We start from the raw sequence: 27864 nt of genomic DNA, 5'->3' as shown, positions 1-27864 counted from the left end.
TCCCCTTGACCAGGCCTCTGGTTTTGGACACTTGGATTGTTCCGTTTTTTGCTATAATAGTTCTCTACTGGATAGTCTTGTACATACATCCTGTGATATATGTAAGAGTAAGAGTAAATGCAAGCTAGATCCCCAGAAGCAGTACTGTGGTTCAAATGCATTCATAACATAGGCAGATATTTCCAGATACTCTTCCATGGAAGCTGACCATTTTGCATTCCCTCAAGTACACACCGTATGAGAGTGTCTGTCTATTCCCTGCAGCTTTAGCAACTCAGTGTTGTTTTGGAGTTTTTTGTTTGTTTGTTTCTTGTATTGTTTTTACTTATCTGATAGATAATGAATTAGTAGCTGAGGCTACTTATCATTTGTATTTTTCTTACTCATCTTTCTTCAGATAATAGAGTGTTTTTGGCTTTGTTTACTTGTTTTGTTTTCCCTCGTCTCTCAGAGAAGGGTCATGACATGATGATGCTGGGAAAAAGTCCTTTATAGGTGCTCCGCTATTGGGTTGCAAGGACTTCATAAGATTCTGGGCTCTTTGCCATGTCCTTATGTGTTAGTTTTATTATGCCATGTTTCCTTAGAGTGACTAGTAATCATACTAACAACCAGCACTTATTGAGTGCTTACTATACTCCAGGCATGATCTTAAACACTCTATATGTTAAATCACTTACTTTTCCAAAAAATAAACTATGAAAGAGAGTAATTATAATCTCTATATTCAGATATAGAAACTGAGGCACAGAAAGGTTAGTAACTTTTGCAAGGTTAAAGAGGCAGTCTGTTCTAGGGTGAATAACCATCCTCCCCCTTTTTTTTTTGGAACAGTCTCAGTTTTATCACTGAAAGCTCCCATGTCCTTAGAAACCCTTCAGTCCTGGGACAGTTGGTCACCTTTGTCTGGCCCCAGAGTGTTTGCTCATCATCGTTAAACTCCTTTTAAAACCAACAAGGTCTGTGTGCTTGTAGTCAGAGGGATGGGAGAGATGGCATATGTATAGCATCATGTATGAGACTTAATTTACAGATTCTTATTTTCATTCAATTAGCCTGATGCCAAGGGAGCAGCAAGAAAGGGTGGAGCCGTTGCCTCAAGTCAGGCAGCAGCAGAAATGACCATACAGAGAGGGCAGTTAATGCAGCTACTGTCATGAGAAACCTGTGTGGTGGGGGGGTCTAGCAAAAAAAAAAAAAAAAATGATAATTGTCACCAGTAAACAAAGAATTTTCATATATCATCTCCATCACTCCTCAGAGTAGCCCTAGGATGTAGGTGCTTATATTGCACCCCTTTTACAGAGAAAGGGTCAAGAAACTCACCCAAAGCAAAGTTGATTGAAATTTAAGCTGCCTGCAAAGTCCATGCTTTTAAGCATTATATCAAGTACATAATATACGTAAATTGGTTTAGAATCCATTTGGTTATATTTATTTAAATATAAATATATTGATTTTTTTTTCTAAGCCTCTGTTTTTGGTAATTTATTTTTTAATCTAAATTCAATTGATTAACATACAGTGTATTATTAGTTTCAGAGGTAAAGGTCAGTGATTCATCAGTCTTATATAATACCCAGTGCTCATTACATTACATCCACCCAGTTGCCCTACCCCCTTCCTGCCTCCCCTCCAGAAACCCTAAGTTTGTTTCCCATGATTAAGAGTCTCTTATGGCTTGTCTCCCTCTCTGGTTTCATCTTGTTTTATATTTCCCTCACTTCCCCTATGCTCCTCTGTTTTGTTTCTTAAATTCCACATGTGACCTCAGCCACAGCAACTTCTCGCTAGACTATCTCCAAAGGCAAGGAAAGCAAAGGCAAAACTGAACTATTGGAACTTCACCAAGATAAAAACCTTCTACAAAGCAAAGGAAAGAGTTGACAAAACCTAAATATATTGATTTCTAACTGTACCCTTAATAGCTATCAGTAGAAGAAGACTCTCGGACAGTCTGAGTCTTTGGGCTTGCTGCACAAGATGCTGACTTGTGCTTGGATAGAGTAGCCTAGGAGCTGAGCAATTAGAAATGCCTACAAGGATTTCTAACAGCTCTGGGAAGAATCTGAGAGAACAGGCCTTGTTTATTTTATTTTATTTTATTTTATTTATTTTATTTTTATTTTATTTATTTATTTATTTATTTATTTATTTATTTATTTATTTATTTTATTTTATTTTATTTGAACAGGCCTTGTTTAAATGTCTTGATGCCTTGAAGAACAAGGGAAAGGTTCAGCTCTCTTTCTGCCACCTTGAGCCAGGTAGTATTGAGCAAGTCTCCCTGGGTTTAGGCACCTTCAGTTCAAAATGGAGATAATGGCTTCTTATGTTCTATAAAAATAATCTCTTAAAGACCCTTCTATTTCTAAGATGCATTACTATCCATATTGCCCTGGTGTCTCAAGCTACATTAGCCTTGAGAAAAATCAAGTTCTCATTATAGAAAAATTTATACCAAGTACATAATATATGTAAATTGGCAGAACTCAAGAATCCATTGGGTTAGAGTCCCCTGGTAGAGTTTCTAAAACAGCTGCCCATGGAGGCCCTGCCCCAACCCCAAGAACTTGTGAATAGGATGAGATATCTCTCTTTATGTTTCATGGCACAGTTGACCTTAAAATAAAGAGTTTGTTCTGGATTATCTGGTAGGCCTGTTGTAATCACAGGAGCCCTGAAAAGCAAAGAACTTCCTCTGGCTTGTGGCAGACAAAGCCAAAGTAGGAGAAAGGGTAGAGAGATTTCCAGCACAAGGGGCATTTGACACACCATTATCAGCTTTGATGATGGAAGGCTATCTGTGCCAAGGAATGTGGGCAGCCTTAAGAAGCAGAGAGGAGACCCCAGCTGATAGCTAGTAATGGACTGGGGAACCTCAGGGTTAAAGTACAAGAAAATGAACCAGCCAATAGCCTGAACGAGGAAGGGTCTTCCCTAGAGATGCCATAGAACTCAGCCTGGTAACACCTTCATTTCAGTCTTGTGAGACTTTAAACAGAATCCAGTAAAGCCCACTTGGATTTCTAACCTGTGGGACTGTGAGATAAGAAATGGGTGTTGTTTTAAGTTGTTAAATATGTGTTGTTTTTTTTTAATAGAGCAACAGATAACCAATACAAGTCCTCATCCATATTTTCTAGAATCCTCATTTTCTAGCTCATGTCCCTGTGGCCTTTTGTGTGTATCTTAGAGGAAATGTTCTCAGCATCTATTTCTTATTTTTTCATTTCAGGTAGGTGTGTAACACTGGGAGTCTCTGATCATATTATCTTTTTAAATGAAACTCCTGGCAGAGAGCTGCCACTTGTCTTCTTTTTTTTAAGATTACTTATTTACTTATTCATGAGAGACACAGAGAGAGAGGCAGAGACACAGGCAGAGGGAGAAGCAGGCTCCATGCAGGGAGCCCGATGCGGGACTCGATCCTGGGACTCTGGGATCACACTGAGCTAAAGGCAAATGCTCAACCGTTGAGCTACCCAGGCATCCCTGCCACTTGTCTTTATTTGTCACCATTTCTGTCCTTCATATCACCATTGCTACAGGCCAGGGTGCTGCTTACTTATCAGGTCCTTGGTATCTCATGTTTCCTACCCTCTAACACCACCTAAGTCAACTTCTTTCTGGCTTCTTCATAATTAAGTCAATGGAAACTTTCTCTCCAAACTTAAGGCAGTTTTTTCTCTGTTCTGATGGCCCAGTCTACTTGTCCTAATTTTTCCCCATGCAGATATGTAAATCAGAATCCAGCATGATCCAGACCTACTTAGGGGATGTCCCACTTACGTGCTGCCTGAACACTGGACCATATCACATGTTGTCTTTGAGTTTTTAAATTTATTTTTTATTTTTGTCTCTTTATTTTTTGTCTCTTCTGTTGGATTATAAAACCATTAAGGGGAACAGTTTGTCTTGGTCATTGTTGAAATTTTAGTGCACATGTCAGAGCCTCGTGTCTGTGAGTACTCAACCAGTACCTAAATGGAAATGAGATATTAACCCATTCCCAACATGGTAGGAAGGTAATAGTTTCCACAGATGGATAAACATTTCTTTTCAGATCTGGATTATATCAGACATTTAATCACTTTTCAAAAAAAAATCTCATAATCAGAAATCTTGCCAACAAAGAAAACCATTCGTAATAAATATATAAGAGCAAATATAAGCTCTAAATTCTTCTCTAGTGAGCAGAGTATTTATGATATTTCAATCAATTAATATTGTTTTCCAAGTGCCCTGGCTTCAGGAAGTACAATAACAACACGCATTGCATAAAAACCCAACATGCAGTTTGCTAGTGCTGTGTAACTTTTCAGGAGCAGTTCTTATAATTTTATGATTTTAAAAACTATAATTCTTATAATTCTTCTTATAATTTTCATTATAATTTTCATTATCTTCAATGAAATGAGTTCAGATGTTATGTTTTCTGTTTCCCAATAACTACAAGTTTTTTATTCCATTTTTGAGTTTTAAAAAAGTTTTTAAAAGGATCTAGTAAATGACAGGAAAATATAGGATTTATGAAAAACCCAGATCCTTTTTGTAGGCTGAGGGTAGACAGAAAGACATTATGGGGACAGAGTAAAGCAGTAGAGGTGGACTCCTAAGTGATGTGCACCTGAGAGTAGAACTGGAGTCACTGTTGTCAGGTGTCAAAATTATACCAGATGCTAGAGCTCAAAGAGTAAAGTGGAAATGGGAAAAGAAGTACCAAGGTCAATAGTTAAAAACAGGGCAGTATTAATGCTGTGAATGACAAGTTGATGGTTGGAATGTATTATAAGGGCTGAGCATTCTGTCTGTCTGGACATAAGCATAGTAGTCCTGTCCTTAAGAAGTTCAGGTCCTACACATGTATTAGCTGGCACTCAGGTACTGTGTGTGTGTGTGTGTGTGTGTCTGTGTGTCTGTGTCTATGAACAGTGAAGGACAGACAATTCATGCAAAGTTGTCCATACAAGATGGAGCAGAGTAGAAAATTTTTTTGAATGAGAAAACAAGATTTTTATGTATATATGTTGATTCCTTCTTTTTATAATGAGTTTTATTGCTTTTATTCAGACAAATTATTCTTTACCAACTTGGAAGCTAGGAGAAGAAATCTTTTTGATATGAATTTTTTTGATTTTAGCTATAAAAAGGACAAAAAGTCTTTGGATAAATCATCAGTGTAACCCTTGGGCCCAACTCATGGAAATATGTACACCAGCAACTTAACCATTAAACTGTCTCTGGTGCCTGCTTAGTCAGTGCTACTACCCCGTAGTACTATCCCACAGTGCTTTCAGAGCTGATGTTGGACATTTTTTTAGAGCATCTCTATAAACAATAAAGTCACCATCTGATAGGTTTCAGCTTAACGTGTGTTATGTCTAGTTGGAAAATTTACTGACATTATATGACTTTCTTCTATCCATTTGGGTTACTTCGACACTAACTCTGGTCCATTTCTTATTTATTTATTTATTTATTTATTTATTTATTTATTTATTTGAGAGACAGCATGAGCAGGGGTGGGGAGGAGTGGCAGAGGGAGAGGGAGAAAGAGACTGCCCGCTGAGCAGGGAGACAGGCACGGGGTTCAATCCCAGGACCCTGAGGCCATGACCTGAGCTCAAGGCAGATGCCCAACCAACTGACGACTCCAGGCACCCCTATTTCTCTCTCAAATATAAGTGGAAGGAACTGAGTTTAGTTTTAAATGCTAATATTGGTACCATGGTGGGTAAACTTCAGCAATTTTATTGATCAGATGAAATTGTTTTGTAGACTTCAAAGAATTTACATTCCATTAAGAGTCTCTCTGAGAGTTTTAGCTGGAACTTTGAAATCTCTTAGGACCTAGGAATAAGCAGAGAGAATGGAATACTGGTCTTTTTCACTGTAGGTATAGGACTCATCTTTTTATTTGTGCCAAAAGTTGTTCTCCAGTCTTTCAAATTCATACTGTTGTGTTTTGATTGCATTAAGAGCTTCATTGCCGTTAATTATTGATAGAAGTGACGATGGTGATATAATCAAGCGGCCTTAACAGCTTTTAAGCTTTGTTCCTCATTCCTAGTTAACCCAGCATGACTTTTTCCTGGTATTTTTCATGTTATCAAGGTCTTGGATCATTAGAAGAAAAATGTGAATGAAAAAAAATCTCACTGGAAATTAAAAGGTATCTTAGTTCGTAAAATAACTATTTTTGTGATCCTTGGGCACCGTACTTTATCTGATCAGACACTTTCATTAGAAATAAATCTGTAGGAAATAGTTTGCACAGTTGGTAACTGAAAGAATTGCTAGGCAATCTTAATATTGTGATTTTGCGTTATTATCTACTGTAACATGTAACATATTAGCACGTCAATGTCTGATTTCCTAAAAGGGTGAAGACATAGGGAGTATCATTCATCTCCTCTTTCTTTAATTTATTTATTTAGTCAATAAATACTTACTGAGTATCTACCATGTGCCAAATACTGTGTTAGGTGCTGGAAATATATCAATAAAGAAAGCAAACTCCCACGGCACTTACATTTTAATCAGAAAGACAGACAGTAATGAAATAAAGCAAGTGTACTATCAGGACAAAGAATACCATGAATGAGACAGTCTCGTCCCTAGAAAAATGTGAATTCCTAAGAAGGTGGGTAGATAATATGGCTATAATGACCATACTAAAACAAAGCACAGTAGTACATCATATAGTTACTGACCATTTGGGTACTTGACATTTATTGCAGTGACTTTCTTTTTCCTCAGATTTTTATTTTTATTTTTTTTCCTTTAGGTTTTCTGTTTTATAGAGCATCAAGGTAAGGGAGCAAGAAGACAGAATTGCAAAACTTTTGATCTAATAGTTTTCTTAGACATGAATTCCCTTCCCTTTGTAGGTGATGAAAATAATACTCAGAGAAGTTATCTGACTTGCTCTGGGTGTCACGAGTCACAGCTAAGTTTAAGTAGCTCATGCTCTTCCCTATGGATTTCCAGTGTGCAGTGCATCTCTAGGTTTTAAATTTTTAAAAATATTTTATTTATTTATTCATGAGAGACACACAGAGAGAGGCAGAGACAGGCAGAGGGAGAAGTAAGCTCCCGGGACCCCGGGATCATGACCTGAGCCAAAGGCAGATGCTCAACCACTGAGCCACCCAGGCATCTCTCTAGGTTTTTAATTTATAAAACCCTAGTCTGGATTTGTATGGTCTCACATGTGATCAACCCTGAGATATCCCAGGTTCTTCAGGCTCCGGGGATTATCTTTTATTTAATACCTGAAAACAACTTATAAGCCTCCTTTCCATCCCCAGCTGGTAAGGAGTCTAGCCTTTAATGGGCTCTCATGTGCCTCTTCTCTGTGTGGCTTTGTCTGTAGACTCTAGTTGTTTCACAACTACTCCTCCAGGCTGCTGAGAGTGTCTTCACTTTGCTTAAGTCTCACTGTGGATACAGTTCATTTTCCAAGCACTTCTAAGACCAGGCTAGTAGTTTACGAAACTTTACCAACAATCTGGGGATAATAGAAGAGAATTACTCAGCAGGAAGGTAAAGTAGCCTGTTAGCTGGCACTAGAATTCATTGGTCAAGCCCTCCAGAAGAAGTACCTTATCATCACCTCAATCTTTCAACCTTCCCTCAAGCCTAATCCTAGCACCATATTACAGAGAACAGTTTAACACATCATGGATTTTGGCCATGTTGCTCCTATGGGGACCCATGGCCATTAGGGTCTTCATTGGCTTTCTTCTGTAGAAGAAAGGAAATCCTTTCTTCTACAGAGAAGCGCTTCAATCCATGATGATAACCTTTGACAAAATCATACAGAGCAGCTTACTATTTATAGTCTCATGTTTTCCATTCCAGATTTGAATTTAGGCTTTGTTTTTACATAATCAAAATGCTCTAAGAAACTTTTCTAAGACAAAAAGCACACCCCTACCTACTATGAATGATGCTTCCACTTCTGGCTAAAGTTAAAAAATGTAATACAGATCAATCAAAACGAAAAACCATTGGCAGCTTTGAAATAACTATCTAATATATCCAACAATCAGCTACCAAAATTTCCATCTTACTGAGTCAAGTCTCTGAACATCTTCTTGCATAATCTGTAAATTTTTCCTCCACTTCTTGGCTAGTTCCCTGTTTGAATTCATAAATATGCTAAAATTACTATTTTATATCTTTAAAGTTTTTGTCATTTGTTTATTTTTTTTCTTATAAAGAGGAAAGTTATCTCTGACTAGGAGGAAACCACAGTAATCCATGGTAGAAATTTAGAATGTACACATCTATAACGATCTTAATAGAAGGCAAAACTACTCTGGGTGTCAAAAAATATACATATCTATAGTTATTTGATGAAACTGATCCATAGCTAACAGAATACAGGGAGGATTCATTAAGGAGGATTCAAATAGGTTAGGTTTGACCCCACCTCTTCTCTCTCTCTCTCTTTTTAAGATTTATTTATTTATTTGAGAGAGAGAGCAAAAGTGGGAGGGGCAGAGGGAGAGGAAGAAAGAATTTCAAGCACACCCAGCTGAGCATGGAGCCTGATGTGGGGCTCTATCTCAAGACTCTGAGATCATGACCTGAGCTGAAACCAAGAGTCAGATATTACCCAACTGCACTACCCAGGCACCCCATCACCTCTATTCTTAATTAACTTTTGATCTGAGCAAGTTATTTAGCCTCTTCAAATCTCCATTTGCCATCGCTAAATGAGGCTCACAATAATAGTATTTAATTTTATAGGGGTGTTGAGAGTTTAAAATGAGTTAATATACATAACGCTTGTAGAAGAAGATCTAGCACACAGTGCCAGAGAAATGTTAGCAATTATTACAATTATACTCCTATGGTCTACTTCTATAGTGGATTTCTGCTTAAGGTACTTGGAGGGAAAGATTTCACTGTTAATTAATTTTACAAATATTGAAAGTTGATTTTTCTTCTTTTCTTCTGAGAAATATGTATGTGTGGCATATATGTGTGTGTGTAAGTACGTGTGCATATTTATATGGTGGTTTTTAAGGTGTATTCTTGTTAATTTCTGTAACACTCAGTAAAAGATTGAATTTTCTTTTTCAGTAATGCTGAAAATATTTGACTCATGGGGCAAGTTCTTTCTCATCTTAACCACCAGGGATAGAATGTAATTCAAATGCAGGAGCAATTTCAGTGAAGGTGTGAGCCCAGAGATCCCTTTATATTAGGGCCAAAGGAACAGTTTAATTTTCTCTTTGTTATGTGTCAAACACATCTCAAGCTGTACTGGGAATATCACCGTAAAATAAAGGGGCTCTTGCAATTCAGCACCTCCTACACGCAGCTAATTAAATAGAATGTGAGGCAAGGAGCAGACAAGAATCAAGCTCATAAATATTACACATTTTTATTAATAACATACAAATGATCTTAATTAAACCTGCGCTTTCCATGAGTAACAATCTCACACACAGGTTTGTTCCCTTGTCCCAGAGCTCTATGGTGAGGGAAAGTGTCCTGGAATCTTAATATAAAGAAACTCTTTCTTGGCCAAACAGACTCTCCCCGTTCTCTCTGTCACTGTGGCTTTTCCCCACTTCTAGGACCCGAGTAACTAGATCAAAGGCCTGTGTTTCCCCTGAGCTCTAGATAAGCCTGTGTTGCTGGAGACAAGTCTTACCATGTAGAAAAGATTTCAAATCAAAGCACCTATAATCCACCAAAGTCTAATTTGGTTTCTTTATGTTAACTGTTCTTATTGCCCTCTTTATTGTACTTACTGAAATTTGGGATTATATACTTTTTCTTGTGATTATTTTTTAAATGACTAGCTCCCTGTCTAGATATAGGCTCGTAAGATCAGGGATTGTATCTTGCTCACATTCCATTGCCGGTGCTAAAGCTCACCTCTGACCCATGGTAGGTTCTTTGTGATTTGGGGTGTGTGTGTGTGTGTGTGTGAGAGAGAGAGAGAGAGAGAAAGAGAGAGAGAGATTGAGAGACAAGGGGGGCAGGCTAAAGCTAGGGATTTGATGACTGCTTCCTCTTTTTTAATTTAAAAAATAGCTTACAAACAGTTTATACTTTGAAGCATATACTTTCATGTGTTTTGACAAATGTATGGAGTTGTGTAATTTTTACAATAATCAAAATAAAGAACAGTTACATCACTCCCAGAAGTCCCTCATGCATCCCTGTAGTCACTTTCCTACTGTCCTTTCATCCTCAGCCCCTGGAAACCATCAATTTGTATTCTGTTTTGATACTTATGCCTTTTCTAAAATATTATATAAATGGCCTCCTACAGTGGAGGGTCTTTTGTGTCTGGCTCCTTTCATTTAGCATAATGCTTTTGAAATCCATCCATATTATTTTGTGTATCGATAGTTTGTTTCTTTTTATTACTGAGAAGAAATATAGTGGATTCTTAAAAATTATTTATTGAATATATAAAAAGAAATATAGATCTCAAAGCACATCTACCTGTGAACTAACTGAGAGGATCTAAGCATCCTTATCTTCAAATACTTGCTAAATGCCTGAATAATATTTTTATTACTCTTTAAAGGTAAAAGTAGATTTTAACACCAAGTCTCATTTTTTCTTTCAGATTTTTTGATGGAATAGTTTGCTAAGATAATTGTACTGGTTAAGCCCCATCTTTAGTGGAAATGAGGTCATTTTTATTCCCATGATACCTGCGGTTAGCATCTGGGTGTTGTCCCATGAAATCCTTATGTGTCTTATGTGACACCCTGACATACGTTTGAGGGAAGCTGATATTTTCAACCTAGATTACCCCTTTGGGGAAGTAATAAAAATTTTCTATTTTTCTATTTTTTTAAAGATTTTATTTATTTATTCATGAGTCAGAGAGAGAGAGAAAGAAAGAGAGGCAGAGAGAGAAACAGGCTCCATGCAAGGAGCCCGATGCGGGACTCAATCCTGGGACTTGATCCTGGGACTCCAGGATCACACCATGGGCCAAAGGCAGACGCCAAATGGCTGAGCCATCCAGGCTTCCCAAAATTTTCTATTTTTCAAGTAAAAATTTCACATTTTAGCTAAACTGATGTGAAAATGATCTTATTTGGATGCTAAAAAGAGAATTTAAAATCTATTCCTCACATAACCTTAGCCTTAGAAAAATAAAAATCAATTTTGGATGTTTTCTAAAAATTTTATCTCAGATCCTTGAAGAGTATTTTCCTCAGTGCTCACTAGGACCATGACAAGGAGAAACCTTGGTATTTCAAAGAGTGCTAATATTGTCATTGAGATGAAAGGGAAATCAGGTCTGTTCTTTCTAGAATGACATAAAAGATCAAGGATAGACAAAATGTGTAAGAACACTAGATTAAGAATGAAATGTGGAATCTACATATTAGCCAACTGATCTAACCTCTTAAGATAGTGGTCTTTTCTGTAAAACAGATAAATAATGAAATCTTCTCTATCAGGTTTTTTTTTTCCTTTTCAAATCATACTACAAGTGCTATTTAGTAATCACATCCTCTTTAGATCATCTGTTCCTTCACTAGAGACAGTTCTGTCTGACATTTGAACATGTTGCCCTCTCTCCTAATTCAACAGTGGACATCACTGTGGGGAAGATTCTTTCTTCATTCTGTTACTTCTCAGTGAATGAGCACAAAGGAATCTTAACACAAAAAAAAATCTCAGGTTTTAACTCAAAAAGAATATATGACAATATATAAGCTACTTTGTAAAAGTCTCCACATTTGCTATGGACAATTACTAAATACACAGGCATTTTCCTAAATCTTTCCTGTTTACTTACTAGGTGCCAGGCACTATGCTGAGAGTATGCCATGTATTATCTCACTTAACCTTCACAGCGAACAATGAGGTAATTTCTTGTCATTTTTTAGTTGAGTTAACTGAGACTTCCATCTTCTTTTCAGGGTTCTGTCTAGGTGTTCTTGCTGTAGCTGGTTTTCGTGGGTGCGATTATTGTGAGACTGTTGGCTTTCAAAGCTACTGCAGAGCTGTGGAAGGTGGAATGGGAATAGGGCAAGTTGAAAGCTTGCTATTCTTACCAAGATGCAGCCATTTCTTGTTAACTAAACACTCTGCAGATTGTTGTAAGCCTTCAGCTCATTTCTAGAGTTCTGAAAATGATGATTTTTTAAAAAAGATTTTATTTACTTATTCATGAGACACAGAGAGAGAGAGAGAGAGAAGCAAAAGCTGAGGCAGAAGCAGAAGGAGAAGTAGCTCCCTGTGGAACAGGGAGCCCAATGTGGGACTCCATCCCAGGACTCCAGGATCACAACCTAAGTTGAAGGCAGACGCTTAACCGACTGAGCCACCCAGGTGCCCCTAAAAAGTTGATTTTGATCCACTTTTCCCCTGTTCTCATTGGAGCAGATTTTGGGGGGTCCTTTTTGCACCATTCCCACTGATGTCCTAGGAGTGATAGTTTTTAGCATGAGATATAATGACTAATCTGAGCTGTTTCTTTAACAAAATTTTTTATAAATACATTATAAATATGTTTTAAATACGGCTGAATTGATCAAAATACAGTCAAGGACCATCTCTACCAGAATCACCTAGAAATTCATTAAGGATGCAAATTACTGAACCACCTCAGTCCTATTAAACCAGCTTCTCTAGAGAGAGAATCTGAACCTCCTATTTTTCACAAACTCCCACATGATTGATGTACATGTACAAACTAAAATTAAAAAATCATTGCCATATGGTTTACTACAATTGACATAATTTAGTGCATACGCATTGGATATTGGGTTGTAAAATTGATTTTGAGCATCTTAAAATTCAGCAGCAGGAATTTTGGCAGATAATCACTTCCCATCAAATTTACATGTATCAATGGTATTTCAACATTATCTCTACATAGAAATCATGAAAATATCTAAGAATTGTGTTATAAAGCACCTACTTTCTGTTAAGGATTCATGGGCTTTTATTACATCATTTAATTCTCAAAGATGTGACTTTTTAACCTCATTTTAAAGGTGAAGAATCATAAAACTAACAAATTGGCAGAACTAGGGCTTAAAAGAAGTATCTATGAACCAAAATCCCATGCTTTTTCTGCTTTACTTTCCTGGATCTCTTAAGCTACCTCTTTATTAGACATTTCCCACTTGAACATAAAATGATTACTCTGTCAATAGATTCACAACACTAACTCATTTCAATTCTTCTTAAAAACTTTAGAACATTAGATGTCTTTCTTATCTCTTTATAATGTAATCTGACACCTCTTCATCTGAAAGTTATAGAATAATTGGCAAATAAAGTGACTTATGGCACAGGCTTGAAATGTGCTATGCATGAGCTAGGAAGTAAGATGATTTGGAACCTCTGTGTGGGCTGAGGGCTGATTTTCACAGCAGCTCTAAAATGAAGGTAAGAGAAAGGAATTGAGGCCCTTAAGCAAAGCAAATCAAATTAGTTCAAAGAAAAGGAAATGACTTTCCAGATTAATAGAGATGAGCTAGCATGTACACGCTAAACACCCTCATATTTTTAAATGACCAAATGTCATTTTCTCAAGGCTGTGGGAAATGGGTGTATATTTTAAGAGATGATTTCAAAAAGAACATGTTTTCTCAATGAGCTGGCCAGCATTTCCTGATGTTATGGTGCTATTTCTTAGAATTCTGGATTTGGGTCATCATGTGTCAAAGAGAGAGAACATGGCACAGAGGGGTGCCCTGTAGCCCCAGATGTGACCTAGAAAATTGGCTGATCTGACTTTGAGAGCTGTCAGCTTAAGATTTTGATCTCATTCTTTCTGTGTCTGTGCAAAATTCCTCTGATCAATTGTATAGCATAGAGTACTCAAAGAGGAATCCAAGAATTAATTTTTAATTAATTTTGTATTCTGACTTTTATTAGATCACGTTGATGTTTGTGTATATAATTCTTAGTGGATGTCAATTTTTAGATAACTAGACCCAAAACTCTTTGAAAATAAGGACTGTTTCTCACTGAGCCTCTACTATCAAATCCCAACACTGCGCCTGGCACATAGTAAGCACTAGAGATATTTGAGGAATGAATGAACAGTTAGAGTCTAATAACAAGATGCAGATTGGTAGATGTCAACATATTGCTTTATTTGGAAATAGAATCTTTGAAAAATATAGGTAATAACTCAGTAAGGGTAAAGAATAACATTAAAAGAAAAAGCCGGGGATCCCTGGGTGGCGCAGCGGTTTAGCGCCTGCCTTTGGCCCAGGGCGCGATCCTGGAGACCCGGGATCGAATCCCACGTCGCTCCCGGTACGTGGAGCCTGCTTCTCCCTCTGCCTGTGGCTCTGCCTCTTTCTCTCTCTCTCTCTCTCTGTGTGACTATCAAAATAAATAAAATTAAAAAAAAAAAAAGAAAGAAAAAGCCATGAACTCATTTAATTTAAGAAAAATGATGTTATAATTAACTCTGAAGAGTTATCCAAATTGTTTTTTCTTCACTGTATGCCTCACCTTCAGGGGTAGCTTCTGCCCTAAGTGTTTAGTTTCTTATTCAGTCTGGTGTTTTTATATTAGAAATAAATGTGACTGTTGTCATTATTAAAACATTGCTCTTTTTGTAGAGGGAAAAGATTAATTTCTGTTTAAAGCAACAGTAGTCATTACTGATGGGCTAAAAGTCCATAATGGGTGTTATGTAAAGGCCAAATAAGATTACTCCTTCAACATATATCCAAATCTTAAGAGGAGTTGTTAAGCCTTCCCTCAAAGGAGTACATAATATCAGAATTTCAATTTCCTTAGTGGGATGAATAAAGGAGAGATTTTGGTGGGGGCTATTCCCACCAGACCTCCCATGCTGCCATTGTTAATGAGAGTCTTCAATGGCTAGAGACACGTTGCTTTCTAGAAGGATGGGCCTGTGGCATGGAGAAACATGGCCTCACTACCCGTTACTGAAATATCTACTCCTTGCGGATCAATCGATTATGACAACAGCTTTTCTACCCTGCAGATTTGGAAGGCTTGAGCTGTGTTAAAAGCCAGGCTTGATAAATCAAAGCTGTTTTTCCACAGAAGATGAAAGAAGTGATATGAAGCTTAACTCACAGCAGAGTTTGTTTGAGACCACAAGAGAGAAAGGCCTCTCTTAGAACATGATTGACTTCTCTGGGGATTTCTAGAAGAAGGAAGATTCCTTCTTGTTTTTCTTTCTTATGGGAGTGGATTTCCTATTTTTTCACTGCTCTTTTTCTCTGAGTGGCCAAGTGTTTAAATTGTTCACCAAGGGTGAACAAGGTAACCCTTTGAAACCCCTCAGAAGTGGGCCTAGTCAGTTTTGCTTGCCATTGAATGAATATGATTCAATTTTCTGATACCTTGATATTGGAGGTGTGGTATTGGTATTCTGGTTATTATATTGACAGTTTTATTCATTTTATATTAGTTCTATTCATGGAGTTCATGAAGCACATTCATGAGCATCTAATGTGTGCTAGATTCTGGGAACATAGCAGTGTATAGAACAGATATAGTCTGTGCCTTCAAGAAGTTTATAGTCTACAAGGGAGGCAGAGGATCATTAATTCCAATTCAGTAAGTGCGGGAAGGAAAAGTACACTTCCTCTTGCTAAGTATTATGGAGACAATCCTCCTTTCCATCAGCTTCATATTTCCTTTTAGAGGGATCCAACTAATGTCCTATTCCTGGCTCCTCTCAGCTGGGCTTGCCTAGCTTAGCCCTCCTCTCCCCTCTGCTTCTGGGATGGGCCTGTATGTTCAGAGCCTCTGCCTCTGAGTGGGAGGTAAAGTGGGATTGGGGCCTTCCAGGTTTCTAGTGCTGCTGTGATGACATGTGCCTGTTAATTCTGCAGTGCAGCTCAGGAACCCCACTGATGCCATGTACCTGCGCTGCATTCACCAATCTAGCCTGTGGTGGTAGTATGTTGGTACTTGATCCTCATCTGCTTAACTCCATTGTCTCTCTAAATTAATTTAGAATCTAGGGATCCCTGGGTGGCTCAGCGGTTTGGCGCCTGCCTTTGGTCCAGGGCACAATCCTGGAGTCCTGGGATCGAGTCCCACACCAGGCTCTTGGCATGGAGCCTGCTTCTCCCTCCTCCTGTGTCTCTGCCTCTCTCTCTCTCTCCCTCTGTGTCTATCATAATAAATAAATAAATCTTTTAAAAAAAGAATTTAGATGGGAAAGAAGATGTTATTATTGGTTCCTTCAAACTTCAATATTAAGCATCAATTTTGATGATTATGCTGAGAGAACTAATAAGGTCTCATTTCTGGGCCAGTGATTTTCAAATTCTGCTTCTCAAAGGAAGGACTACAGTGAGCTGACAGAGATAAATCTCATCTCTTCCCAGTGCTTTCAGTGACAGCAGGTTTGCTGGAGTCTATTTTATATATTAGGCTTCCAATAAAAAATTCTGAGGTTAGAAGGAATTTAAGAACTGGTGCCTTAGACTTACAGCTTTCAAATATCTTAGACCACAATCCAGAGTAATTACAGTTTATAGTATACATACTACTATGGACTATATATGTAAATTACAGATCTTGCTATCTCCATTCTGTTCCATTCCATTGCAATCCACTCTATACCTCTTCTTTCCATGTCATCTAGTTCCTTTCTATTTTACACCATTAGAAAGAAAAGTTTTGGTTAAAACTCACTACACTGATTCCACAACACTCATGAGAGGAAGTTTGGAAAATTCTGCCTCAGACCATATTCATTTTACCAGAAGTCCTCTTGTCTGTCAATGACTTGACCTTCTCTTGTCTCTTCTGCCTTATGTCTTTCAAAGTTTAATATATTATTTTCTGAATGCACATCAGTTAGGGGTAAACTTAATAAGAAATTATGGTCACTTCTGAAAAAGTATTTTTTCATCATTGTTATTATTACTGAGACTTTCAACAATACCAAAATAATGTGTTACATTTCAAACCTGGCAAACATAAGTAAATATTTCTCTTGAGTCTCATTTTAAACCTTATTATTACTACCAGCCTTTTTTGTTTTGGATGGTTTAATGGGGTAATTTTCTATCAAATCACAGCAGTGAACAAAGCTGACAAAAATTCTCAAGTTCCTAGAATTTATACACCACTGGAGTGTTTCTTTTACATAAAAAAATTCATACGACTCATATTTTTGACTGAATTATTTATGTGAGCTTATTTATCACTACCACTCCATTCTTGACAGTATGACATCCAGAAAATGGCAGTTGGTTGGGGACAAGGAGGGAAGATCATTTTTGTGCTTGAGCTGGTGCCAGACAGTTATAGGTATGGGAGGAGGACTGTAAAAGGGCGACAGGCAGTATAACAATATTGGGCACAGGAAAGCGAGGCATCCAGAGGGATGTGAAATGCTCTGTAAGGGAATTAAGAAGGCATCAAAGCAAACAGGGCACCCTTCCTGATATAGTAGGAGACCAGCCCTGTCCCCCAGTTTATGAAGCTGACTTCAACACAATCAACTTTTCTCTCCAAAATTGGATATCTAGTTAGGAGAGCCTCTGATGAGGCACAAATGATCTAGTCCCAGGTGGAGAAAGAGGAATGTGCATGTCCAGCAGAACTGGGCCTCACTAGATGCCAGGTTGAGTCCTCTTTCCCGCCTCCCTCAAGTCACTGCTTGTTTGCTCAAAATGGGCGGTAGGAATAGGCAAACACAGGTGCTGTCTGCCTTGGCAGCACGGCATCTTTTCCAGATTCGGGCTTTCCCTGGATGGCACTGGCTGGTAACCACAAGAATGAAGATCTAATCGGTGAATGCTGGCTCTCTGCCCACCACTAACTGGTCTTATTCAGCATCCCCATTGTTGATAATAAAACACAAGTGAACCTTCAGTTTCTTGTCTGCTGTTTCCAAAACCAGCATTTGCTGCAGGCTTTCTAACTTGCCATACTGTGGTGTCATGGAAAGAGCACGCCTAAAATCAGCAGCTGGCTTCTTGTCCAGGTTTTGCCTCCAACATATTGTGTATGTCATGTAACCTCCCTGTGCCTTATTTCAAATGGAGATCCTAACCTCTAAATTGACTAAGCTTTGTAGTTCTTTATCTCAGGGATTTGTCAAGGTGTAAGTAGAAAATGTTTAAACGAAATTCAAGGCTCTATCATAAAATCTTAAATGGTTGAAAGGTGTCCTGGAGGAGGTAGTGAGTGGGAGGCAATAAGCCTGGGAGGGAGATTCTGGGAACTGGAAGGGAGGGAGAGATCCTGCCTCTAGGACTTGTACTTTCAACTCAGGAGGTGACACAGTCTTGGGAGGGAAGTGTTGACAAACAGTGAGGGCGCCCTTAGGTGGCTGGGTTCTACCAGTGTGTTTCCCAGCTCGCATAGGATTTCAGCCCTTGGCAAAGGAGTAGCAGAGCCAGGGACCACAGGTCTCTTAGCCACATGCAGTGTGGACTCATGTCTGACAACCTGAGGGGCCTTCCCACGTTGGAGCTGGGCAAGACCTCAGGGCTTTATGCCTTTGCAGGAGGGAGCAACAAGAAAGCTGAAGGTTCAACTTCTTCACCGTCCAATAGGAATGGGACTTGGAGTCAGAATTAAATGGATTTAAAGCAAGTAGAAAGAGCGAGTGCGTAATCCTTTACATACCTGGGTGCACAGACTGCAGTTCAGGCTCTAATACGTGTCGCCGTGCTCCCTGAGGGAAAGCTCTCAGAAGACCCTGTACTTCCCTTCAGAATACACTGAGCTGCTCAGTTGGCATCTCTGGGAGGATGACAGAGCTCCGTGGTAGGCAAGGCTGGCCTTGGTGCAGGGCAGGCAGGGACTGGAGAGAAAAGCAAGATGAGCAATGCGAGGCTTGGAGTTCTGCGTGCAGGTGGGTGAGTACCTAGGTGGGCCCAGGCAGGGCTCTGGGAGTCCATCGCTGAGGAATCACCCCACTGGAGGTGAAAGTTCTAACACTTCATTCACCAGGGCTCCGGGGGCACAGCTGAAGCCATTTGGGACTGATAGGATCTCAGGTCTTCCTCAGTCCCAAGGTCATGTGTATTTTCTTGACTAAGATCAACAGACTTCCTAGCCTTTAACCAAGAGACAGGAACCCTGAAGACTTCTGGGCCAAAGTTTCTCGCCTGCTGTAATGGTTTCCTGAAAATAGAGACTTTGCCTTGGCTCCTAGACCCAGTTCTCCGTCCATACTTCACAGTTCCCAGTCAGTCATGGAAAGAGGAACGTGCCTAAAAATAACCACCAGCTGGGTCCACAAAGTTCAGCAGGGTGCGTCCGTAGCTAATGGAAGAAGTTTGAAGTCTGTCTTTGTGGTTCTGGAAACTCAGCTGTGATGCACTTGCCAGAAGGGCCCTTCAAGTCGTGTTATTCTTAGTGTCTCTCAGGGCAGCCTTTGCAGAGGCAAGCTCTCCCTGCCTGCATGTTATTGAGGTCACCCAAGGCTAGCAGCTTTAGGAAAAATAGGAAGAAGCAAAAGAAAATGTGTCTTTAGTGCATTTTCTCAGGCCTGTCCCTCTCTTTGCTTACACCCTTTCGCAAGCCCCTAGAACACTCCCTCCACTCCCACATTAGCCGGGGAGCTTCTGGGCCTGTGCTCTTTCTGGTTGGTTCCCTAAGCCTGCTTTTCCTGACATCCCCCTGTCCCAGATCTCATTCTCTCTTGTTTATCAAAACTGACATATCTGTCTATAAGGCAATGAAGCTAATCTGATGGTTTAAAATCACTTGTTATAGAGAGTATGGAGCATTGCTTTCAATTGTGGCAAAAAACACATAATAAAATTTACCATCTTAACAATTGTGAAGTGTATAGTTTGTATGTCTAAGTATATTCACATTGTTGTGAAACAGATTTCTAGAACATTTGCATTTTGCAGAATTGAATGTCTGTGTCCATTAGACAGCTCCCATTCCCCCTGTTCCCAGCCCTGGTAACCACATTTCTACTTTCTGTGTCTATGAATTTGATTATTTTATATATTTCATGTAAATGGAATCATGCGGTATTTGTCCTTATGTGACTGGCTCGGGGTTCATTCATGTTGGAGCATGGGAAGGATTTCCTTCCTTTTTGAGGCTGCATAGTATTCCACTGTGTGGGCGTAGCATGTTTTGTTTACCCCTTCATCCGTTGTTGGGCATTTGGGTTGTTTCCATCCATTGGTTATTGTGAGTAGTGCTGTTATGAAATGGATGTATGAATATTTGAGAATTAGTCAATTCTTTCAAATGTACACCCAGAAATAGAATTGCTGGGTCACATGGTGTTCGATTTTTAATTTTTTGAGGAACTGCCATACCATTCTCCACAGTGGTTGCATCATTTTACAGTCCCGCCAACAGAACACAAGCATTCCAACCTCTCCAAATCTCCACCAACACTTGTTATTTTCTGGTTTCTTGTGGTGAATTTTGGTCGTTAGTAACCATTCTAATGGGTATGAGGCTGTGGTTGCATTTTAACAGAAGATTTTAATGCTTCAGCCTAAAGGAATGATAATGTTGATGTCACACTGTGTTCACAGGCCATGGGAAATTATTAGATGTTTCGATTAGGAGATTCTTATTGCATCCTTTAAACTATATGATAAAGACCTCAGCAGAGTCACTATAGTACCCGAGTGACAGCTCCCCTGTCCCTAAAATCTGGATAAGGTTACCTTTTCCATACCCCATTCTAGAATTGAGAAAGTCAGATTCATGACACAAGATAATATGCAAATTTCTGGAGGGCTTCTGTCTCATGGCCTCATCTCTGGTTCCTAGGTTCTGCTTGTGTTATGGATTTTTTTTTTAAAAACTCTCCTGACTGTACCATTCTTCTTGTTCCACCTGAACACAGACACAGAACTGATTGTCCTTTTTCAGTTTCCACAGAAATAGCCACTCACTCACAGCTTTTCAGTGTACAGAGGACTAAAGTTTTGAGGAGGGGTTTACACTGCAGAAAAGCAAGCTATTAAAAATGGAATATTAATATTCCCATTCCCAGAAGTTCTTTGGACCATCCTGCCTCAGAGCGTTGGTTTTTCCCTGCTGTTCTTGGCCCCTGCTTATCCTCCCCAAAGTAAATCTCCACCTATAATGGTCTTCTGAAGCTGGAGACTTTTCATTGACTCCTAGACCCAGTTCTACTTCCGCACTCCATAGTTCTAGGGTGCTAAATTCTCCTCACTCTTGTGCACACAGATCAACTCCACTGTACGCCCTTTGCTGACCACAAATCTCAAAACATTCATCTGAATAAAATTCTCATTACATGGGTAATGTAGAAGACATTAGAAGACCAGTAGAAATCTTGAGTTTTCCTTTAGCAGGTCTACCCACTTCCCTTGAGAAGGAAATGGCTTGAAATAGCATTGTCTTTCTTCTGATACCCAAGAAACCTTTGCGATTTAATATTGCTGACAACCAATTTGTTTGCATACATTTGGGAAAGCTTCTTGGAACAGTTGAGCTTTGAAAAAAAAGATAGGATTCCGACATATGTGTTTTCTTTCTTTTTCCTTCCAGCTCAATCAAGGCTAGCTGCAGCATGATTAGGAGTGTTTCCTAACACTGGCTCCGTTCATTTCAAGGACTCTCTGCACTACCTGTGGAAGCTACACTTGCATAGTCCCCATGATGTTGGCTTTCTTACTTGGGCAACTGTTTTGTGCCTCATTCCCATTGTGGTGGCTGTTTGTGCCAGGAGGCTCAAAAGGATATTAGCTTCCATAGCCCTCAGCTGTGCTAATATACCCCTGATCTCCCCTACATGGTTAAGACCTCTGTTCCTCCCTCCACACAGACATCCGAGTGGGGAGTCTGGCCTGAAACAAACTGAAAGTTTGTCATAGAAGTCACATTTAATTGCTTCCTCTTACTATATATGGTAGGCTGGAAATGGTATCCCCAAGTTAATCTCATAATCCTTTTCTTCCTATTAGGAGATCAGTGGAATTCTGCAGGCCAGAAAAATGCAGGCAGCTGGGGTTTGAACTTTAAGCACCACCGTAATAGCACCAGCCCTCTGTCCAGTCTCATTGGCCCTTCAATGTTGAGAACGATATAGTCAGAAGGCAACTGGAGATTCCAAAGGAGCCAGACTGTAGGGGTCACTGGGCGAAGGAGAACATGTCATGAGATGAATAAAGGGGAAACAGTACATCACCAAATTTGAGAACTAAGAAAAAAATTGTTCAAATACAGCCTAACTTCACAGAAATTCTTTTAACTATGCTATCTACTTCAAAAAAAGAGGTTGTAAATAGGATGCAGTAATGGGAACAAACATCTCCTTATCCTGTAGTAGAAGATTGCTTGTAGTTTCTAGAATGCATTATGCTCCCTCTGACAATCTTATCTCCTCTACCTGAAACAACTTCTCTACCTGCATCTTTCCCACTCCCCTCTCCCCAGTTTCCCCTAGATTCCCTCTACTGGTCCTTTAGATTTCAGTATAGATGCCATTTCCTCTGGGAAGTTTTCTTAGGCCCCGGAAGTTTGGGTACCTAGTTCATGTCATAATACTATGACATGAGGATAGCTGTTGGATCTTCCTCACTGATCTTTTCTATCATCTCCAGACTAGGGTCTATGTCTTATTCATCATGGTACTCACAACACCTGGCACCTGTAATACAAAGCAGCCAATAAATATCTGTTGGGAGGAATAGATAATTAAATATATGGGCGAGTAGAAAATGCTATTTTTCCAAGTTTCTTTAAACCAGATCCAAATCCTTTATTGAATATTTTCTATTCAGGAAATCTAGGTTAGATTTTCCTAAAACACGTAAGGGTTCACTGTGGCTATGAAAAATTGCTTTATTAAGGAATGAATCTTCAGAGAGTGAACCAAATAAAGCTTGAACATTCTATGAAAAAATAGCATAGAGAATTTTTCCCCCCAAAGGCCAACTTGTTCAGCTTTGAATTTTGCTTTCTTTTACGTTTTTGATTGGTGAGTTATCATCAAAATTAAAAGGAATAAAAAGCTTTGCTATGAAGGCATTGGGTCCTTCTACATGATATGTAAGTGGCATACAGGTATATGTCTGCATAAAAATTTATAGATTGGGAATACACGTCTTCAAATGGAACAGGCCTCATTTTTGTGCATAATGTTTATAAGAACTGACAATATAAAATCATTGTGGATTGACTATTTTTTAATGTTTGAGATGAACTCTTAGAAATAAAGTCTGGATATTACTCACTCCATTACTCTTCCCACTATTTTTATTTTTATTTTTAAAGATTTTATTTATTCATGAGAGACACAAGGAGAGAGAGGCAGAGACATCGGCAGTGGGAGGAGAAGCAGGCTCCACTCAGGGAGCCCGATGTGGGACTCGATCCCGGGACCCTGGGACCACACCTTGAGCCAAAGGCACACGCTCAACCACAGAGCCACCCAGGCGACCCCTCTTCCCACTATTTTTAAATGTTTATCCTGCAGTGGTTAACTTTGAACTTTACCTTGACATAGACCCTAAAATATTTTCTTTATGTTATTACTCCCAAATGGAAATAATTAACAGGAGAAAATGAACAACAAATTATTGATTTTTGAGTCATCATTTGATCTTTTTTACTGACATAATTTATTTTTTACTTCTATGAAGTATCAAAAGAATATAGTATCATTTTATTTTATGTAACTTGATTTTTCCCTCATCTAAAATATTTTTTCCTCTTCATTGTTTACCAAGTGTATCAGAGAGCCTTACTACTTTGTCTGATAAAAGCATGATTTCTGAGATAGCTGCAAAAATGTACATTTTTTCTATGAAAAGTTTCAATATAAGATTGCTTGGCCTGTGAGAGGCAATTGAGTGTAAAGCTTAGAGTATGGGATACTGCAAAATGAGATTGCAAGTAAATATAATCCCACAAAAAATACATGTCCTGACTATATGAACCAGGATTAGAAAAATGAAAACTCTCACACCTTCTAGAGTTATTAGTGAGAAGCCATGATGAATACTTTGTTTTTAAAATTCCTCCATCATTTGAATCCATTTATTTTTTAAAATTCTGGGAAAAGATAATCTCAACACATCAAAAACTGATGTGACAACTAAATCCTCAATTGTTTTAAAACCCAGAATATGAGCTTTCAAATGAGGTCTAAGCTTGCAAATGATACTTCCAATCCTTACTGATACACTTGATAAAAAGATATTAAACCATATTCTTTCATTTATATATTTGATCAGTATTTATTGACTTTCTGGGTGTGCTGGGACTTGTGATAAGTGCTGACCAAGGTCAGTGAGTTGGCCAGGACATCTGCCCTTATGCTGATCATTGTCTTGTGTGATTCTCCATCCACCAGAATGGTAGAGTTTCTCTTGATGAAGCAGCGCACTGATCTGAATAAATAGAATTATTCCTCATCCTTAACGTGGAGATAATAGGAACTACCTTACATGGTTGTTGTGAAATTTAGATGTGATAATACGTATAAAGCATTAGAATTTTAGTACCTGGCACATGATAGGAGCTCAATATGTTTTAGCTAAAAAATAAACTTAGAAAACCATAGAACTGGATAGTTGTAGAAGACCTTACTGTTTATCTAACAACTCAACCTTCTCACTTTAAGGTTGAAGGATCTTCTGCTCAGTGAAGTAAGGAAGCTTACTCAGGGTTGCAACTTTATTGTTAGCAGACAGAACAGTGGAACCTGCGATCTCTTGGTTTCTACTTCACTGATATTTTCACTGTAGTGGCTGCCAGAGAAGTTGGGGGGGGAGGAAGAAAGCATAATTGTTCCAAGCACGTGGCAGATACTCAATAAATGCGTATTGCACCAATATCAAACAAAATCATTACCTCAAGAAAAAATTCTAACAGTGTAAGAGCTTTCGAAAGCTTGATGACACATGGTTGGATGTTTTATTCTAGTTGAGCATAGTCTGATTTCTTAAAGATATCACATTGGCTGATGGTTTATGTATGGTGTGATTTGCTTGGGTTGAGTCCATGGAAAACACATACCATGAAACAACCCCACCATTGTTTTTCCATCAGGTGCGGTTTCCTACCCACTCACCAGACGTTGCCCATGAGACACGTTCACTCTGGCAGGAGTTTCCAAGATTACCGAAGGCATCCTCTTGGTTATGGAGATTTGAAAAGCTAAGAAAAGTCTTTCTTATTTTCAACTCAACCTATTTAATCTCATAAAATACCAAGGAGGTATGAAAAAGTGGCAAGTTCTCAATACCTGCCTGCAGACAACATCCAGAGAAAACCTGAATATACCAGGTGAGCACATAAACCTTTAGAGTCCTACAAACCATTTGATGTTTAAACCACTATTTAGAGAATAAGGCAGCAATACCCTGCTATGGATCCAAAGAGGAAAATAAGTTTCCTTTCTGAAAGGGAATGAAGTTCTATTGGTGCTTGCCTCTTCATACCTTCAGGATCATGAAAGGATCTTGAGGTGTGCTGTGGTGTTTTTTTAGATCAGCCTCAGTTACTGCCTAAAAAGTTATGAACCTCTTTCAATGCCTCTGTCACAGACTTGAAGGAAAGAGTGAAATCAACAGCTTACCTGCCTGTGGAACTTTCCCAATGTAGGAAGAAGAAAGATAGAAGGAACAAGGAAAGCAGAGTGGGATTGGGATCAGTATTTATTTTATTTGGGTGAGGAGCTATTTGATTAATGATGATATTAATCCTTGAATTTCAAGGATAGGCCTAACTTTTCTTCTACAAAAAATAAACATACTTCTGCTTTGGTTTTTTGTGTGCAGTGACAGTACAGTGCAGGGCAGTGATTCCTAGTGGGCAGTGGGAAGGGCTGATTTGACTCTCCCCCCTTTCCAAGGGGACAGTAAGCAGCCTCTGGAGACATTTATGGTTGTCATAATCCAGGGGGTGGGGTGGTGCTATTGGCATCCAGGGGATGGAGGCCAAGGATGTTCCTGAACATCCTACCATGCACAGGATAGCCTCCCACAACAGAAATTAGCCGATCTAAAATGTCAGTAGTGCCAAGATTGAGAAACCCTGGTGTAGAAGCTAAAAGCTTCATTTATGGAATCAGTCTGACTGAGTTTCACTGCGTAACTGGTGACCTTGTACATGAATCTCTGTTTCAAAATTCTCCTTCTATAAAGTGGGATAATGATAATAATAGTATTTTACTTATAGAATTTTTATGATTAGGGGCACCTGGGTGGCTCAGTGGTTGAGCAGCTGCCTTTGGCTCAGGTCATGATCTCGGGGTCCTGGAATCGAGTCCCGCATTGGGCTCCCTGCAGAGAGCCTGCTTCTCCCTCTGCCTAGGTCTCTGCCTCTCCCATGAATACAATTTTTAAAATCTTTTAAAAGAAAGAATTTTTATGATTATTAAATGAGTTCATATATATAAAATTCTCAAAACAGTGACCAACATATAGTCAATAGCATGTAAGTATTAGATGTTATTTTTTGTGCAAAATAGCACCAGACATATTTAAAAACTATCAGGACAATAGAATCTCGTTACACAGTATTTTGGGGGGGAATTTCACTAAAAACCACCTTAAGTAATGATCACTATACACTGACTAATTTGATGTGACACATAAGGTACTGGAATCAAAGTGATCATGAACTGTGTGACACTGTCATTTCTCTCGGCTAATTTCCTACAGCTTATTTAGCGCTATGATTCTGAAATGGGAAAGATCTCAGTCCTAGTACATCATATGGGTGGCGTTTGAGTTCTGTTCGTTAATAATGTTTTCAAGATTCCTAAAAGATCAAAGATGTGTGAATTCCCTAAGCGGAAGTGGAGCTCTGGGATGAGGGGCAAGAAAGCCTAACGGACATACAACTGAAAATTAACCACGCCGTTGGCAGAGCTGTTGGTGTCTGTAAGAGGCAGATGCACTTGACCTTTAAGATAAAAGAAAAAACTAAAAGGCCAGAGTCTGACAGAAGACCTTGAAAACTAAAGGTGGTGATATCTGTGGACAGAGCCAACACATTATCACATGATTTATTCTCTCTTTAATTGTAGAGTTAAAGATGCCAGAAAGGGAGCATTTAAGTATATAAGACAAATTATAGGTATTCTGCTGGGAAAAGAGGCCTGAATGGGCTGAACTGACCTGTCTGAATAGTACACCCAGAAATATATTTAATTTAGTGGTGTTTGATTTGCATGAGGGCCTGAAAATATCTCCACTAAACTTGGGAAAATGGTCCTTGATCTTGAGACCCTTGTTTTATGCTCTAGATAATTTCAATGGCCAGGGAACCCATTCTGGTTTTCCCTATCCTAGATTCTTTTTCTCAGAATGAAAGTTTTAATTAAGAAGATGTTTAACATTACGGGCTGTAGGCAATTTCAAAGCCTCAGGAGACCAACTTTAAATAAAGTCACAGTTTCAGGCCAGCCTGTAATAAGTCCCATCTAATTTAAATATTTGTGAAACATAGCAGAAGATATGTACAGTATTTCTGAAATCTCCTAAGATTTGATAAAATGCTTTATGTTATATCCTTACTTTATGTTATATGCTTACTTCTGAGCTCAAAAGGCTGACGTTCACCTGGTTCTGGTATTAGAAAAATGACAGAGGTCACAGAGAACAAGTTAAGACTAATACTTGCCCTTTTGAGTACCTGGTACAAGCATAATCGGGCACTGTGTGAGGTATTTTAGATATTTAAAACTCTGACCATTTTGCAGACAATAAAACCAAGATCCAAAGAAATTAGGTAACTTGCTCAAGTTACCAGCTGTGGTAACCTGCTCAAGTCACAGAGCTGGTTGCCAAGATTTGGATCTGAGCCTGTCTCTCCTTAATGTCTTTTTTTTTTTTTCTTTATCTAGATTTCTCTTGAGCAATCACATGTAAAATACAGCTCTCAATACAGCACTACCACCTCCTAGGAGTCTTTGAAAGATGAGGAGATTTG

General features: G+C 38.8%; 1 long non-coding RNA gene across 7 annotated transcripts in view; it reads left to right on the top strand.

Moving 5' to 3' along the window:
- The window catches only part of LOC140602765 (uncharacterized), a 258405-nt gene that overhangs the window by 121424 nt on the left and 109117 nt on the right, over positions 1 to 27864 (top strand). For all 7 annotated transcript variants that reach the window (XR_012005660.1, XR_012005658.1, XR_012005661.1 and 4 more), the window contains exon 2: positions 24976 to 25212. This is a non-coding gene — a long non-coding RNA (uncharacterized lncRNA). The remainder of the gene's footprint in view (positions 1 to 24975; positions 25213 to 27864) is intronic.

The sequence above is a fragment of the Canis lupus genome, chromosome 13, assembly GCF_048164855.1.
Source record: "Canis lupus baileyi chromosome 13, mCanLup2.hap1, whole genome shotgun sequence".
NCBI lineage: Eukaryota > Metazoa > Chordata > Mammalia > Carnivora > Canidae > Canis > Canis lupus.
Note: the sequence above shows the minus strand (reverse complement) of the source record. Positions and strands in the feature narration are given on the sequence as shown.